Source organism: Tiliqua scincoides, chromosome 4 (genome assembly GCF_035046505.1).
Source record: "Tiliqua scincoides isolate rTilSci1 chromosome 4, rTilSci1.hap2, whole genome shotgun sequence".
Taxonomy (NCBI): domain Eukaryota; kingdom Metazoa; phylum Chordata; class Lepidosauria; order Squamata; family Scincidae; genus Tiliqua; species Tiliqua scincoides.
In genome coordinates, this window is record NC_089824.1 from 176826574 (window position 1) to 176841485 (window position 14912).

The 14912-nt window shown below is 47.4% G+C and overlaps 1 protein-coding gene and 1 pseudogene across 1 annotated transcript in view; both read right to left on the reverse strand.

Moving 5' to 3' along the window:
- Positions 1 to 14912, reverse strand: part of DSTYK (dual serine/threonine and tyrosine protein kinase) — a 56407-nt gene that overhangs the window by 25052 nt on the left and 16443 nt on the right. The window lies entirely within an intron of this gene.
- On the reverse strand, positions 7459 to 7578 carry LOC136650397 (5S ribosomal RNA; annotated as a pseudogene).

The following is a 14912-nucleotide window of genomic DNA, read 5'->3' on the forward strand; positions in this document are numbered from 1 at the left end:
GTTTGGGCACCCCTGCATTATTGCAACAGTATTAACCCAAGTATCTTTCTAACAGAATCTTCTACCAAGGAATCCATTGCCTATGAAGATACATCAGATAGCTACTTTAAAAAGCTTAATATTACCAAGGGAATAGCTGCCCTTTTACATCATACAGTGCCTATCCGTCCAGACTTCTCAGTTCAGATATAGATGCAACTTGAACAAGCCTGTGTCCACTCAGCTTATTTCTTCTTTTGCAAGACATCCGTTTCCCCAGATGTAAAATCTACTTTATATTTCCCTATTTTTGTCCAATATTTTTTTAAAGTACTGTTTGTAGTCTCTTCAACACAAGCTGGTCCAATAAAGAGAATTTATTGGACCAGAATTTCTCAAAATAGTGTGCTAATATGCAGTTCTCAGAACAAGCTTGATGCTTCTAAAGATGAAACAAAGTTTTAGTTTTAGTATGTTCGAACCAGTAATCCAAGAGCCTTATAGAAAAAATGTTCTCTCTTGATAGGCTACAGCAAGGTAGATTCCTACAGTACAGACCATTTTAAGTGTACTGTATAGCTGTGCCTCACTTAATAATAATAATAATAATAATAATACTGATATTTATATACTGCCTATCTGGTCATCGGATTACTCCTTGGACTTTAGTCAAGGCGGTTCACAGAGGCAGGCTATCACTAAACCCCCAAGGGGATTTTTACAATAACAGAAAGGTTCTATCTTTCAAGAACTGCACAACTTTTCAGATGGATCTTTCACAGTCTGGTATCACTTCTGGCCCCCAGTTGCTTCCCACACTGGCTGACAAGCAGTTGCTTCATCTCTCACTTGAAGGGCAGCCAAGACACAGGTGGAATAACTCAGCTCAGCTTGTCAGCTGCTTCAAGGTCTCACCATTCACAGAGCTGCCGGTGGCCTCGAACTGGCGACCTTCAGATGTTATCTTCAGGCTAACGGAGGCTCTACCCTCTAGACCAGACCTCCTGCCCAGTTCAGATAAAGTGAGCAGGAATACCAACTGCAGATTTTAAGAATCGTTTCTTGTCAACAAGCTGGCTCTATTCCAGGTCCTAAGAGACCAACAGCCCAATCGTAACCAACACTGGAACAGACAGGCCAACTGGCCTGCCCCATATCCAGTGTGCGGCTGGTGTTGCTGCAGCGCAAGCCGAAGGAAGGGAATTCCCCTTACCCCAGGTAACATGGAAGCAGCCCAAGTGGACTACTCGGATCTGGGTCACCAAAAGAAGTGGTGCAGACCTGAGCAGCCTGGTGCTAAGCTCCAGAGAGGGGGATTAGACCTAAATGCCAGATCCTGGCACCATCCCCCCCCGGGTCTGGCCCACCCATGGGCCCACTCGCCACCCACTCTCCTCAAAATGGCCCAGTTCCACCCTCCCCAGAACCCTGCGCCAGTGGCCCACTGCCAGCACAAACTCATCAGTCCCAGGCAGGGCCTCTGAGAGGAATTTTATCAGGGGGTACAAAGTTTCTGTTGGGCCCCTTTACAAAAGGGGAGGGGTAAAACAGAGCGGGGGAGGGTGGTGATGGGTGAACAGAATGGGAGCAAAGAAGGGCAAAACAAGATGGGGGAGCTGGAAAAGTCTTTGGAGCCAGGTCTACCCACCCATGTGGCACCAACAGCTATATACAGTAATATGGAAAACCAAACCACTCCTAAGTCTCTCAAAAATCTTTTAAATATAGAAAATCTTGCAGAAAATTAGCATCACCATATTTAGGCTCACACTAGAAAGTGTCCTGTGTGTACCGAAACTTGCTTCTGCAGCAGCTGTGTTGCTTCTACCTACAGCTGAGTTCCTCCCCACTCCTTCATGGTTAGCAGATCCACAAGCCAAGGTGCTACTGTAGCAGGCCGGTTTCCTCCCAGATTTGACACTGTGTTAAGGAGTGTCATGTATGCATTCCTTGGCCCAGCATATATGGCTTGCCAGTAACTGCAGCCGCACACTCATGGTAGTGTCCTCAGCATCCCATGCAGGCAACAAGTCTGAGTAGGTGGAAAATGTAACATCCCAGGAAATTTTTGGGCCCCCTCCTTTGGCTCATGGGCCCCCTTTTTGACCCTGGGCCCAGGTACAAATTACCCCCTTTACCCTGATCTCAAGGAGGCACAAATGTTCCTCACAGCATGTTTGCAACACTCCCAGGCTGGTGCAAGGGACTTGTGCTGGCTCAAGGGCAGCCCAGGATTACACCCCAAGTTTTATTTGAGAGCACAACATTAAAGTATTGCTATCTAAAAACTTCGATTAGTACAAAATGCTGCTGTTCTAGTGAGAGCCCATAACTCTCATTTTATGCCATCTTTGTTAGCTAGTAATGTGTTTCCAGGATCAATTAGAGGTGTTGGTGATAAACTTTAACATCTTCAGCAAGGGATGTGTGATAGAGAGGGCACAGATCTCAGGCTCTGGCACTCTGTCCTCGCCCTTTTTTGCTGTTCAGCAACTCTGCATAGAAGACACTATTGGAGAATAGAGCAATTTCACCCAGAAAAGTTAAGCAGAAAAAAGATTAATAGCAAAAAGTGTCCCATCAGAGAATTAAACCAACAGGGCTCCAGTCATGCCCACAATCAGGCTAGCAGCTGCCTTCTACAACAAAACGTCCAACATTTGAAATGACAAAGTAATACATACTATATCAGCATCACTTGTACAGAAAAACCTTTTCTTTGGCTACATGTACTAAGAGACATAATACTGCCATCACCGACTCTAGACAGATGGTTCACCATCACTAATTAATACCCATCATGAATATTTTAACTACCTATTATGTATCTTGTGACTTGTCAAGGAGCCCTGAACATCTACAGCACAAAACATAGAATGTTCTGAAATGTTTAATGTGATCAAAGTATTTAATGATAGAACTATAAATCATTTTATTTCTCTTAAGTTCCTAACATTCAGCTTGAACAGCTCTAAAGGTACAAAATGAAAAGCTCATCTAAGTATAGTTAGGAAAAGAGGTTTTTGTGTGTGTTCATCTGTCAAGAAATTTTTATGCTATGGAATTAGAGAAAACATTTCATCTCTGTTGGAAAAAAGATCAGCATTTCAAAAAGGTACCTAAAAAGGGGGGGGGGTATCCATGCACTTCAAATCTGGAAGTGCAGGACTTCAGGTTTTATTTACATGGATAGCATAAATGAAGGAGCTCCTTAATCTGCAATGTCTCTGTAATAAAGCTGGAAGATCACACTTCTGGGTGTGATAGCAGTGTGCAAGGGAAATGCTGAGAAGGGGAAAGATATGCTTCTTTCTTGAGCAAATCATTGTAGCTTGCATTGGCAGTAGGTGAAAGGGAGGTGGTGACAGCAGCGAGTAGAAGGGAAGCAGTGGCAGACTTGGGGTTAAAGGCATCCTGAATTTGCCACTCCCTTAGACCTCTTGAAATCCATTGCTGATACAACCTGTAACAGCTGACCTCATGGATGGGCCAGCCTTGACTGAGTATCTGAAATTTGCAACTTAAATACTAATAACTCCAACCAAAAAAGAAATCTACATATCTACACTGATATATCACCACTGAATCTTCATAGCCCTACTAATGAAGCACTATGTCTACCCCTCAAATGAGGAAAAGAAATGCCTCAATGCAGTCACATTTTGACTGCTATATAAGGAGCGCTGGATAAGGGATACTGAAACCATAAGGTACACAGAAACCACTGGCATGTGAAGCAATGCTCACATAAGCTTTGTGGTGGAGAAGAGTCCCACATTCCTTTTAGTTTGATACACCCAACTCTTATCTATCTGGTATTTTATATTTGCATAAAAACAGGACTGTATAAATTGAACATAATTACGCCTAACTATTCAACTTCAGTTTCCTTTAATAATTCACTAATACACACATTATAAACTAACGTGGTCAATTCTGACCATCTTGCATAAGCATGGCCACAAGTATGCAGAGAATGTGATCATGTCTTAATTGTTCTACACATCTAGCTACTAGTTCTTTAATAGGGCAGATAGCAAGGTTCAAGTATCCTTCCTTTCCTAGTACTTGATGTCTTCATGACGAAAAAAGTGGAAATTGGAGCATAGCTGATGAATACAGGGGAAGGGGTATACAAGAGTAAGTTGAAAAAATAACAGCCATACTGGTATGTAGGAAGAAAGACAAAAGCCACAGAAGGCTATCCACATGTTTCATTTCAGGCAGCCAGACATCATGGGATAGGCTGAAGTTGGTATTTGGCCCTGCACAAGCTATCAACCGCACTTTCTGGGACTGTCCAATGAATACAGCTATATTCACTGGAAGGAAAGCTTTATGCACACAAATGTTCACATACCACAAACATATTCCAAGGTGCAACTTCACATACTATTTCTACATATAGCAGTCACATCCATTTTTGCATCAACAGGAATTTCTAGCCCAACTTCACCTTTTTTTTCTTCACCACAGAAAGTAGGAATTTCTTACCTGAGAATTCCAGTTCTGGGAATGGAAGGGTGGCATTCCTACTGCTGGGATGCCCCTCCTCCTGGGAGGTAGGATCGAAACCTCGACTGAATGGATATTCCTCCCACATTGGGGGGGCTTCCCTTCCGGTTCCAGTTCGGACTTGACAAGCAGGAAAAACTAAGTGCCCCCCTGGTCATTGGCTGTGGTCTGTCCCTTGAGGTATAGTGTGCCAACTGCGAGAACCGGCTTGGAAGAATCTTAATCAACTGTGTGTGAATAACTACAAAGGTAACCACCAAACCACAGTGAAGAAAAACATAATAGATAAGCCGTCCCGCCACTGGCAGGTAAGGGAGAAGAATTGTTCCCCATGGAGGAGCCTAGTCTAGCAGTGTAACCCCAAGCTGGAGAAGAAGTGGGCAGAATGCCACCCTTCCTTTCCCAGAACTGGAATTCTCAGGTAAGAAATTCCTACTTTCTCTGGGAAGGAAGGGCTGGCATTCCTACTGCTGGGATATACCAGAGCCAACCAGAAGGGTGGCCAATAAGGGAGTTTGCTCACTGCCTCACCACCTGTGCAACACCTTACGCCCCATAGCGGCGTCCAATGAGGCGGCTGTGGTTATCTGGTATTGCTTGGCAAAGGTGTGAACCGAAGGCCACGTTGCCACTCTACAGATCTCCAGGAGGGATGCGTACCCATCGAATGCCGCCGTCCTGACAGCACTCCGGAGGGAGTGGGCTGTGACATCCTCTGGGGGATGGTAGGATGGTAGGCCAGTTGGAGCATGCACTTAGCCAGCGCGCCAGCAAGTTAGCTGAGGCCTTGTGGCCCTGGTCGGAGCCCTTGTAGATTACAAACAGGGTCTCCGATTTCCTAAACTCCCTGGTAAGCCTGGTGTAGTAGCACAGGGCTCTGCGCACGTCAAGGGTGTACCAGGCCTTTTCCTTGGGGTGGGTTGGCTTGGGGCAGAAGATGGCAGGATTAGCTCCTGTGCTCGGTGGAATAGGAAGTTGACCTTCGGAGCGAAGGTCAGGTTCCAACGAAGGATCACCTGGTCCTTGTGAAGGATGCAAAGCTAGGGGTCAATGGATAGTGCCCCAAGTTTGACACCCTCTCAGCTGAGGTGATCGGCACCAGGACAGCACCTTGAAGGTGAGCTCCCTGATGGGAATCAAGACCAGAGGCTTGAAGGGGGCCTGAGTGAGAGCCTCTAGGACCTTGTTCAGATCCCAGCTGGGGAACTTGTGGACTGTCGGGGGGTTCAGGAGCGCTACCCCCTTCAGGAACCTGCAGACATGAGGATGGGACAATAAGGATTTCCCCGGAGCCCACTCCTAAGATGCTGCCCAGGGGCCGCCACCTGTCTTTTGAGGGTGTTGGTGGAGAGCCCCTTTTCCAGCCTTCCTGAAAGAAAGGACGTGTCTCACCTTGGCCGCCCTGACCCTCCTGGCCTCGGCCCACCTGGTAAAGGTGCGCTAGGTGCACTGGTACGCCTTCTTTGTGGAGGACTTACGTGAGGCCTGCATGGTGGCCATAACCCTGCCAGAGTACCCCAGCCTGGCTAGCATGCCCTGCTCAAACTCCGCGCTGTCAGGTTGAAGAGGTGTGGCTGGGGGTGAACCGTCAGTCCCTGTAGCAGTAGGTCCTGCTGGATGGGAAGTGTCCAATGGTTCTGAGTTGACAGGTGCAGGGGCTCTGGGAACCACGGTTGTCTGGGCCACTTTGGGGTGATCAGGATGACCTGTGCCCAGAGTTGCTTGATTCTGCTGAGAAGGTGCTGCAGTTGTGGCACTGGAGGAAAGGTATACTAAAGTCCCTGCTGCCAGGGGCTGCGTTGAGCGTCTATGACCTCCGCTCCCTCTTAAAGTTCCCTTGAGAAGAAACTTTGGAGCTGCATGCTCTCTTGTGGTGAAGAGGTCCACCAGCAGGGTTCCAAATCTCTTCTTCACGAGGTCGAATACCTGTGGGTTTAGCTCCGTCTCCAGGGCCTGCCACCTGCTGAGTCAGTCCTCCTGGAGTTGACTATACTGGCCATGTGTTCCATCCGTATGGCCGCAAGGTGGACTTCGGCCTAGGTGATGATAGCTTGCCGCTTCCATGTGGAGTGCTGTGGACCACAGGCCTCCGTGTTCGTTCACATAAGCCTTGGCGGTGATGTTGTCTGTTTTTACTAGGGCCTGCCGGCCCTAGACCAGAAGGTAAAACCTGTCCAGCGCCAGACAGCTGGCTCTGAGCTCCAGAAGATTGGTGTACATGCAGGACTCCTCCCTAGACCAGGTCCCTTGAGCCACCCTCTGCTGGGTGCGAGCTCTTGCAGGGTGGCGCCACAGGGTGGAGCCCCACAGGCTGGCGCCCATGGTGATCACTGTCCATTCCAGGCTCCCAGAGGGGGAGCCCATTGTCGGTCTAGAGTGGCTCTTCCACTGCACCAACTTCCTAACCTTGGAAGGGATGTATGTCCTGGTGTGAGAAATGTTCTCTATCTCCTGTAGGAAGCGTAGGAGGAATCCCTGGAGCACCCTTGAATGGAAACTGGGATAAGTCCCTGGGATGAGTGCCCCAGGCATAACATCCTGGCAAGACACCATCATGCCCAGCAGTCTGAGCAGTGCCATCACATCCTGCTTTGCTGAGAGCAGTGACTTCAGCAGGTGCCACATCTTCTTGCGTCTCTCTGGGGATCGTGCACTTGGTAGTGTCTAGTGGCAGGCCCAGATGCTCCAACTGCTGACTCAGTTGAAGATGGCTCTTCTCCCTTTTGATCACAAACCCCGTTCCTGTCCACCGTGGTCTGGATGTCCCTCGGGGGAAGGGAGAGTACGCAATTGTAGATGGCGTGACCCATAGCCAAAGCGCAGGAATCAGCAATGGTCCTGGTATACGGGAATATGCATAAGAGCCTTGGACAGGATCACTGAACCAAGCATGTCCCCCTCCTCCAGGGGTGCCACTATAGACCTCCATTGGTTGGCAACCTTCAGTCTCGAAAGACTGGTATAAGCCTACAGCGCCCGGTATTCCCAGGCGATCTCCCATCCAAGTACTAACCAGGCCTGACCCTGCTTAGCTTCCGAGATCAGACGAGATCGGGCATGTGCAGGGTAACAGTTGCTGTATGGACCTCCAGGTTTCCATTCTGTACTGTCATTTCCACAGGAACTGGTTCCACCACCTGAGGTTAAGGATCAGCCTCGTGTCGCTGTTCTTCTTTGGGACTAGGAAGAAGCTGGCATAGACTCCCTTGCCCCTCTGCATTGGTGGGACTGGTTCAACAGCTCCTATGTCCAGCAGGTGTTGAATTGCTGCTTGAAACCATAATCGGAAAGTGCTGGAGACAGCCCCCAATCTGTGGGTTCCTCACCCAGGGTCTGGTGTCACGCGGAGTGGCTGGACTTAGAGGTCCTGTGGGAAGAGTAAGAAGAGTCTCCTCCCGCAGGGGGACGGGGAAATGGGGAAGAACTTAGATTTGGCCCATTCGGGCTTGTGGTTGGTGAGGTCACTGAATGAGCCCCCAGACCTGAATGCTGGGCGGTGCGACCAAAAAGGCTGGCGCGATCTGGTTGGCTCACTGCCCTCCTTGCATGCCATGGGCAACACCTTGCGTTTATCCCTGCTCCCCACCAGCAGGGGATCTAGGGCCTGACCGAACAGCTTGGACCCCGTGAAGGGAAAGGCTTCCAGGCTTGCCTGGGAGTCCTGATCTACATCCCAGTGGCGGGGCCAGAAGTTTCTCCTTGCTACCACATTAGCAGCCACTGCTCTAGCGCTAAACTGCATGGCCTCCAGGGATGCGTCTGCCAAGAAGGCTGCGGTCAGAGGCAGCTTCTAGAGGGTGTTGCGTGTGGGTCTAGACAGGGTCTTGTCAGAGGCCAAGAGATGCTCTACCCACGTGACGAGGGCCCATGACAAGGAGTTGGCAGCTGATGCCCTTACGGCCAATGTGGAGGCCTCAAAGTCCCTCGAGGGCACTCTCCACCAGGCGATTGCACGGGTCCCTGGGGCCCCACCTCCCCCTCAGAGAGTAGTACAGCAGAAGAGGATAGAGCTGCCACCAGGGGGTCTACTCCTGGGACCTTTAGGTGCTCCATAACGTCAGTAGGCAGTGGGTAGTTTGTCCACTGAGTGTGGGCTGTGCCTGGACCTAGTGGGCGCTGCCCAATCCACTTCTAGGGCCTGCCTGAAAGGGTCAGGGAAAAGGGACCACTGGCTTGGTGGAGGTCTTCTGGGGAAAAAAGAATTTTGAGCCAGGCCTGTGGAACTCTGTGGCTTCAGCTGCCTCAGTCTCCCTCTCAGGGCCTAGATCCAACATGCCAGCCGCGTTGGTCAGAAGTTGGGGGAATAGGTCCAGCGGCAAAGGTTTGCCCCCACCTTCCCCTGGGCGCTCCTCTTCCTCGCCTGTGAGTTCCGCCACCCTGGAGTCTTCAGACTGGTCAGGGGTGACCGACTCCCAGGGATACGACGAGGCCACCCTGCTGGGGGTACTTGCTCGCCTTACTCTTGGAACTCCTAGCCTTTGCTGCTAGCGGGAGCTGGGTTCCCTCTCAGGGCTGCTGCAGGAGGGTATCCTTTAATGCTTTTCTTGCCCCCTCCCGTGGGCCTGGGGCCTCTGGTCTCCCCCAGGATCCGGAGCACAATGTCCTCAATCTGGTCTTGGGTCTGGGCAGATAGCCCTCCCAGGTTTGCCCCAACTTGGTTTGGGGTTGGGCCATGCTCCCCTGGGGTAACTGAGGCACTGGGTGGGCCAGAGGACTCCCCTTCCACCTTAGGGTTGCAGCTCCTGTCGCTGCGGATTCCCGTCCAGGGCCCCCACCCTTTGCCCACTAGCGCTACTCTTCCCCCCTTCCCTGGCGAGAATGGGATGCTGCACGGGAGAGGACGGCAGGGCGCAGTGATGTTGGGGCCCCGCGGCTCTCCCTGCTGCTTGCCTGCAGCAGGTCCTCCCTTGACAAGGGGAGGGTCTGAGAAGGCTCTCTCCACATGGTTGGAGCTTTGCCTGCCAGCTGCCCAGCTCCTATGGGAGCAGCGCTGCTGCTGCTTCCTCTTTGGGGGGGGCCTGAAGCCGCCCACGCTGCTCGTCCCCACCACTCTCCCTTGCTTTGAGGGTGCGGGGTGCAGCGCTATGCCCTGCCACACACAGGTGAGGCTCTGGCTGCCGCTCCCGGGCTAAGTTAAGTTAAGGGGGAGGAAGAGCTATCCCCCTTGCTCTTCAGAGCAAAATGAAAAACAAAAAGGAAGGGGCTCGTGCAGGAGCATGACTGAGGTCCGTCCTTACTCCTGGAAGGCAGGACCGGAACTGGGACCGGAAGGGAAGGCCTCCCCCCCAACGTGGGAGGCGTATCCATTCAGTCGAGGTTCGAATCCTACCTCCCAGGAGGAGGGGCATCCCAGCAGTAGGAATGCCAGCCCTTCCTTCCCAGAGAATTTCACTTTACCAGGGTAGGGGAGTGTGTGAACATTCAACAGTACCAAGACAGACAGCCATCATAAGGGAAGTTGAAGATTGTATCCAGCCTTGAACACCAACCACACTGGTAGATGCATGCTGGTTCTGCAAGTCTTACTCAGCCTATAGCTACCTCAGACACCACATATGGTACTATGACGATTCCTACTTGTTTACAGCCCTGATCTTTTGAAATAAGCGTGGGTTACAAATAAGATAGTTGCAGAAAGGATTGCATTTTGACTACAGGCTCTGTACTGTGCAGCTTGCTACAAAGTATTTGGAGCCAATCCATTTAGAACATGTAAATCATAACACTAGCATAGTGAATGGTTATGTCAATACAGAACTTAGAATATGGGTGTAGTGAGCTTCCTATAACCCACCCCTTTCAGAATTGTTCCTTGCATAACCACTATTGCCTCATGCCACCACCCCCATTCATAACTGTAACAAAGTAATCAACTGCCATACCCTACAATCTCTGGTTAGTCACATCTGACCAGAAACCCAGACTGTCTAACTTGCAAGCTTGAGAAAAATGCAGTCTAATCTTCAATATCTGGTTAATGACATTCAATGGTACTGAACTGGTTTTTACATTTAACATGCTTAGTTTGGGATACAGGTTTTCTGCTACTTCAAACTGCCATGAATTCTAGAGGTTAACTTCTCCTGTAGCTTCTCTTACTTGCTGAAGCATCTTATTTTACTGCAGCAGTTCTCAAGCTGTGGGTCATGACCTGATTTCTGATCAGTCACAGGGCTGGAACTACCCAGAAGCCACAAGGCATTCTGGGCCATGTTGTGTTCCAGCAGCTGTCCAACCCACTTAGTTGGCCATGTTGTGTTCCAGAATGCCTTGTGCACTTGAATTCTGAATCGCAACTCAGAAGCTGCAAGGCATTCTGGTGGCATGATGTGACTGCCGCAACCAACAAAGTGGGTCAGACTGGTAAAATGTTTGAGAATTGTTGCTTTTATTACTAGCTTAACATGCAATTCTGACATTGCAACCTTTGTTATTCATACTGGGTATTTAACCGTATTATGCTGCAAATAATCTCTTTCTTTAAAGTTTAATACCAAGCAAGCAGGTTATAATTTTTTGGTCTAGTTAACTGACTACATTTAAATATGTTTTTAAAAGAAACGTATTGGAGATGCTTTGGTATGTTAAATACAATTTTAGTGCCAGAGAATTTGCAGTTGAAACCAATGTAGGCCATCTTTATTGAATTTCCCTACCATAGTAACACATCAAAATGGGCGTAACACAAGCTCAGCAATACAGGCTGGCTTTAAAGATCCAGATAAGAACTTTTGACATTTGCTTCAGCTGAATGCTATACTTTAACTGCTCTCCTTCCAAAAGTAAGAACTAAAGCCTGTAATAACTGCATAATGCAAAGTAAACTATATACTGTTTCCATCTGTGGAGCTTGCCTGGCAGAAGATCCTATAAAAATCTGAAGACCCAGCAAGTATTTACTCAAAATATTTCTCTCTCTTCTTTCCTTCCATAAAATGAGACATTCCAGTGGCCAACGTCAAAGGTGAATACAGAATTACAAGAACATCAGAACCAACAAATAATTGGGGCACGTTTTAATTCACAATTAACAGTTAAAGCTTGAAACACTTTGTTCACCACCTCAACCAAGTGCCTATTATTCCAAAGCACATGCTATATCGATACAGCAGTGGTTCTCACACATTTAGCACTGGGACCCACTTTTTTAGAATGAGATCTGTCAGGACCCACTGGAAGTGATGTCATGACCAGAAGTGACACCATCAAGCAGGAAAATTTTAACAATCCTAGGCTGCAATCCTACCCACACTTACCCAGGAGTCAGTACCATTGACTATCATTGTTAAAAGAATAAACATAGTAGCTTGTTAAAGTATAGTTCTGTAACATTTCCCCAAATGCAGTTGCACACCATGGCAGCATCAAGTCTAATATATTAAAAATAAAATCTTGAAATGAATGGGGACCCACATGAAATTGGCTCGCGACCCACCTAGTGGGTCCCGACCCACAGTTTGAAAAACACTGCGATACAGCATTAGTAAAATAATTCAGAATTAGAATTAGGAACTTGAGAATTGAGAATAAGACAGCTAATATTATGATGCAGTTGTACAAATCAATGGTAAGGTCACACCTGGAGTATTGTGACCATTACTGGTTGCCACATCTCAAAAATGATATAGTGGAAATGGTGCAGAAGAGAGCAACCAAAATGATTACTGGGCTGAGGCACCTCCCTTATGAGGAAAGGCTACAGCTGTTCGGGTTCTTCAGTCTAGAAAAGAGGCACCCGACATGATTGAAACATACATAATTATGCAGGGGATGGATAGAGTGGATAGAGAGATGCTCTTTTCCCTCTCACATAACACCAGAACCAGGGGACAGCCACTAAAATTGAGTGTTGGGAGAGTTAGGACAGACGAAAATATTTCTTTACCCAGCATATAATTAGTCTGTAGAACTCCATACCATAGGAAGTAGTGATGGCATCTTGCCTAGATGCCTTTAAGAGGGTCTGGACAAATTTCTGGAGGAAAAGTTAATCACAGAGTACAAATCACAATAGGTGTGAGCAAGCTCCTGGTTTTAGAGGTAGGCTACCTCAGCATGCCAGATGCAAGGGAGGGCACCAAGATAGAGGTTGTGTCTTGTTGTCTTGTGTGCTCCCTGAAGCACTTGGTGAACCACTGTGAAATACAGGAAGCTGGACTAGATGGGCCATTGCAGGGCTCAGCCCTGAGGGGCTCTTCTTATGTGTGGGAATATGGCAGCAGACTGGTTCCTTTATTTATAGTATTAGAGCTCTACTGAATTTATAACATACCAAAAGTAAGTTCTAAAGCATATTGCAGAAATGACTGGATCTTTTGCCTTTAGACACCCTGATTAAAAGGAAAGACTATTAAGAAAGCCTTAAACTATCATACATCTCTTCACAGTAACACAACTGCCAATAAGCTTCAATTAAAAAAAAAATTCAACTGCCCCAAGTCAAGCATGAATGGCTTATTAATGATAGGAACATGCCTTGTATTTTTAAATTCACTAACCTAATTAAAAAATGAACAGAGATAGATTTATATGCACACAAAAAATGGAGCCTATTCATTTTCAACTGGAATGCTGGGTACAGTCTAGTCATTTGCTTTATTTAATAAGTCAATGTGGTTTTAAATTACTTAATTCTGTTACTACATTATTTTGATTCTTTTGGTGAAATTTAGGGTCTTTCCATTTCATACTACTGTGAGTTTAAATTGCTTTAATCTCTTATAAAATCCTTAATTCTGAAACATAAATGTATGTTTCACATATACATTTGTATTCAAAGTATTTAACAATATGAGAAGCATGCAGTACTGTTAAACTTGTCTTCACTTTGTTTAAGAGAAGATTTGATGCATCTTATTTAAAAAAACCTACTGTGCATCTCAGAATAAATCACTTCACACTATATTTTAGACCAGGGATGTCAAAACGTAAGACTTAGGGGCCAGATGCGGCCTGCGGAAGCTTTTTATCCAGCCCTCAGGTTCTCAGCTGAGTAGTGCTGAGGTGTTACTGCTGAAAGGGCAGCCCACATGAAAATTGGACTGTTCCATATCTTGAAATATGATCAAGATTTGTGCATTTTATCTTCAGTCATTTGCAGCTAATGAGTTCCTGAGAAAAAGTGCTTCTTTGTTATGACCTGTTTAATGACATCATTTCCTGCCTAATGACATCACTTCAGGCTCTCAGCAGACATCATGAATGCTGTTCAGCCCTCAGTATTAAATGAGTTTGACACACCCTGTTTTAGACTATGCAAGTATGAGGGGAAAACCATTTCCCTATTTTACCACACACCCCTCCACACACACACACAGGAGAGCATTTAAGCATTTGTATCAAGTTGTATGCATAAGAACATAAGAACATAAGAACATAAGAACAGCCCCACTGGATCAGGCCATAGGCCCATCTAGTCTAGCTTCCTGTATCTCACAGCAGCCCACCAAATGCCCCAGGGAGCACACCAGATAACAAGAGACCTCATCCTGGTGCCCTCCCTTGCATCTGGCATTCTGACATAACCCATTTCTAAAATCAGGAGGTTGCGCATACACATCATGGCTTGTACCCCATAATGGATTTTTCCTCCAGAAACTTGTCCAATCCCCTTTTAAAGGCGTCTAGGCTAGACGCCAGCACCACATCCTGTGGCAAGGAGTTCCACAGACCGACCACACGCTGAGTAAAGAAATATTTTCTTTTGTCTGTCCTAACCCTCCCAACACTCAATCTGAGTGGATGTCCGCTGGTTCTGGTACTATGAGAGAGTGTAAAGAGCATCTCCCCATCCACTCTGTTCATCCCCTGCATAATTTTGTATGTCTCAATCATGTCCCCCCTCAGGCGTCTCTTTTCTAGGCTGAAGAGGCCCAAACGCCGTAGCCTTTCCTCATAAGGAAGGTGCCCCAGCCCCGTAATCATCTTAGTCGCTCTCTTTTGCACCTTTTCCATTTCCACTATGTCTTTTTTGAGATGTGGCGACCAGAACTGGACACAATACTCCAGGTGTGGCCTTACCATAGATTTGTACAATGGCATTATAATACTAGCCGTTTTGTTCTCAATACCCTTCCTAATGATCCCAAGCATAGAATTGGCCTTCTTCACTGCCGCCGCACATTGGGTTGACACTTTCATCGACCTGTCCACCACCACCCCAAGATCTCTCTCCTGATCTGTCACAGACAGCTCAGAACCCATCAGCCTATATGTGAAGTTTTGATTTTTTGCCCCAATGTGCATGACTTTACACTTACTGACATTGAAGTGCATCTGCCATTTTGCTGCCCATTCTGCCAGTTTGGAGAGATCCTTCTGGAGCTCCTCACAATCACTTCTGGTCTTTACCACTCGGAAAAGTTTGGTGTCGTCTGCAAACTTAGCCACTTCACTGCTCAACCCTGTCTCCAGGTCAT